Below are 4,003 nucleotides of genomic sequence, written 5' to 3' on the forward strand. Positions count from 1 at the left end.
TTAAGAGGGTTTGCCCTATATTTTAGATATCACCAAGGATTCTGAGAATTGGAAAGCAAACCATCCAGAAATAATTACCTGAACGAAATCACAAAAATTTTACCAAGGAAGATACCATAGAAATGTGTGTATATTTATATTTATACATGTATAATGGACACATTACGTATATGTATAATTATGATGGTTTTGTAGATGTATGAGAGAACAGAAATAACTGTGCTATTATTAAGTAACTCTGTTTATATAGTGCTTACTATGTGTGCCCAGCACCATACGAAGCCCTTCATAAGAATTACCTCAGTACAGGAAGTTAAGCTATATTATGGGCTGAATTGTCTCCCCCAAAAAATTCATATGTTGAAGCCCTAACCCCCAGTACCCCAGAATGTGACTGTATTTGGAGAGATGGTCTTTAAGGAGGTATCTGAGTTAAAATGAGGTCATTAGGGTGAGCCCTAATCCAATATGACTGGTGAAAAGGAAACAAAGACATAGACAGAGAGGGAAGACCATGTGAAGACTCAGCAAGAAAACGGCCATTTACAAGCCAAGGAGAGAGGCCTCAGAAGAAACCAACCCTGCTGACACCTTGATCTCAGACTTCTAGTTTCTAGACCTTTGAGAAAATAAATTTCTATTGTTTAAGCCACCCAGTCTGTGGTACTTTGTTATGGCAGTCCTAGCAAACTAATCCAAGGTCCCAGAAGCTGTGGGCAGTAATACTATCAAAAAGGATGAAACTTCCCCTCACTCTTGGTCAAATGCCGTGGAAATGAAGGAAGGATTGTGGTTCTTACCTAGAAGCACAAAAGATGACAGCAGCCTGCAGAAGGAGATATTAGACAGCAAAGGAAGATGAACAGAGCCATCGCTGACCGTTCAGAGCGGGAGGAGACAAGGAACCACTCCTGAAACACCAGAGGGCACCATGTCCTGCAACTATGCAAGACGAGGGCTTGAGTTATTCTATTTATCCAGTGAAGAAACAGCCTAGGACTGGAGGACTTAAGGACACTGGGTTTAATACTGAACAGAAAGGTTTTTCTAATATAGTGGAGAACACTGCCTATAAAACTTGCCTCTACAAAAGAAATAAGTTCAAAGTTTTACCTTGTATTGTAAAGTGCCAGAAAGCCAACTTTCCCCTGCGATGGCCTCAAGAAGTCTCACCCTCCCCCTGCCACCACCAGCCCCACTGTTCCTGCGAGCAGGGAGTTGCCCTGCAAAGGAGCAGTGGAGGGGAAGATGAGCTGGAAAAGGGATATTATATCAGTTTCCTGTGGCTGCTGTAGAAATCACCCCAAACTTGGTGGCTTAAAAATAACATAAATGTATTCTCTCACAGTACTGGAGGCCAGAATTCCAAAGTCAGTATCACTGGGCTAAAATCAAGGTGTCAGCAGGGCAATGTTCCCTCTGAGTCTTTAAGGGATAATCTGTCCCTTGTCTCTTCGGCTTATGGTGGCTGCTGGCATCCCTTGATTTGTGGCTGCATCACTCCAGTCTCTCTCTCCTCCCTTTCTGTCTCTGTGCCAGATCTCCCTCTGCCTCTCTCTAACAAGGACACTTACGATGGCACTTAGAGCCCACCCAGTAATCCAGGATAAGCTCCCCATCTCAAGATCCTTAACTTTACCACATCTGCAAAGACTCATTTTCCACTTGTAACATAGTTTACAAATACTTTAAAAATTACAAATTTTTATAATATATTCCATGTGGAACCATAAGGTAACATTTACAGGTGCCAGGGATTATGACCTGATATTTTAGGGGCCGTTACTCCTCCTTCTAAACGCATCCTCCACCTTTGCCCGGCAAACAGGATTCCACCAGCCCTGGAGAGACCATTTTTGAGGCTGCTTGGGATGTCTGTCTTGAGATAGACCTAACATATATGTTTTTCTGTTTGCATGTATGATTAGCTGAGTACCAAAATGCTAATTTTCCTAATGATATGAATCTAAACATCTTTCATTCATGTTATGTCTACATCTATCGTCTTTTATTTCTTTAAGGCTGCAGGCTGGCTCAAGGATGCAGCTCAGAGTGCAGGTTCTTCCGACATGCCAAATATACTCAGATCTGCAACTTCTCCCTAATAAAGAGGTTGGAATCCTCTCCACAGTGCAGCTGAGATACACAGAAACTCAAGAGATGGCGTGAAGGCCAGCACTCAGAGACCTGGGGCAGCAGAATGGAGAGGATGGATGGATGTGTGATTTTTAGCACATTAGCACATTTAGATGCGTCAGAGTGTTCTGTGTCCGTTTGACTACAGCTGGAAACTTTGCTCTCCAGGAGCCTCTTCCCTGTACGGATGTGGGTTAGGGTTGTCACAAAGAGGAACTTATGGAAGAAATGAAGTCATATTCTCAGGTCACAGCGGGAAGTTGTGACGGATGTAGGTGGGACTGGCGGGGGTCCAGCCTCCAGCTCCCCTTTCTAACGAGGACCCCACCAAACAAGAGCGGCCCCAAGCCAATCTCCAGAGGCAGGAGCTGCCCCAGATTTCTCTAGCAGCCCCCTCTGCAGGTCCCCGTGGGCAGATGGGCACCCACAGGTTGTGGGATTTCCTCCAAGCCGCGGCCTGCTCGCCTGGACCAGTGCTTCAGGCTACCATGTTTAGTGACTGTTTCTCTGGTTCTCCGGCCTCCCCTGCCAGACTTTCACTTCCCCAGCTCCTCCCACGCTCACTGCGGATGTTCAACCCCTTGTTCCCACAGTGCCTTTAGTGGTCCAACTGATGATGGGAGATGGCTTTTCAGATGCACAATTCAGCTTGTAAGTTAGTGAACCGAGAGGTATTTCTCAAAGTTTAGTCCAAGACCCTCCTACGTCAGAAATACCTGAAGAGCTTTTAAAAACAGAACTTCAGACCTGTGAACCAAAAGCTCCAGGGGTAAAGCCCAGGAGTCTGCACTGTAACAAGCATGTCAAGTGGCTCTTGTTCACATACAGGTTAAAACAATTGTAGTATTGCTAAGATTAAAAACATTGGCGACCCTTAAAAACAGTAAGTAGTTCAGCGTAATGTACTAGCAGTATACACTAAGAAATATTATGTTGTACTAAAATGTTAGGTTTCATTTTCACAACTTTTATGTTATAATGTATGTTACTGTCGTGGAGGAGAGGCCTCCAAATCTCCAGCTTTTAGGAGAGAGCTTAGAGACAGGTCTGGCCTGAAATGGTCCAGGTGAGTACATCACTGAATTATCACTGGTTACTTGTTATGTGCTACAGACTGGGTGATGACCTGGTGATAATTAAGAATATCTCTTGTCCTCATGCAGCATACACTCCAGTATGGGCGATGAGAATGTGATAATAACAGTTCATATCTATCCGATGTTTACTATGTGGCCATTTACATGCATCGTTTCACTAACAACCCTATAAGAGACAGACTCTTATGAAATTCATTCTCCAGGCAAGAAAGTTGAGGCTGAAAGAGCCTAAGTCCAAATGTCACAACCCAGGACTCCTAACCTCTGTGTCACCCTGCTTCCACAGAATCATGGAAGTGGGTCATGAATGACAGGCACCTTGAGTGTGAGGGCTGAGGAGTGCAACAGAATAGCAGAAACCATAAAGTGAGTAGGAACAATTTACACCATAAAGCAATAAGGGGACAATCTTGAAATTGCATCCATATCCCTTCTTCTACGTGGGATTTGGTAGTTATGAGGCAGAGTTATTTCACTGCCCTACAAGTCTTCAGAAAAATGCCTTACTCCTTCTGTTAGTGCAGACAGCTCTGCTAAGACAGCCTGACAATCCTGCATGTTTCCCTGCGGTTTGTGTGAGTTAGGCAATTTGATACTCGGAAGTGTGCTGCAGGTCCGGCCTGTGGAAGGCCTGAGGCAGCAGCAGTCTGGAGGTGCTATCTGTGGTTGTACAAGTTTTCACATGAAGACTCTTCCCTCCTGTGGGTGCTATCCACCTGGTTCCAAAGCTTGAGACATCACACTGCTCTCTCTCCTTGACTTCCTGATGA

The sequence above is a fragment of the Balaenoptera borealis genome (assembly GCF_965194805.1).
Source record: "Balaenoptera borealis genome assembly, chromosome: 11".
NCBI classification, from domain to species: Eukaryota; Metazoa; Chordata; class Mammalia; order Artiodactyla; family Balaenopteridae; genus Balaenoptera; species Balaenoptera borealis.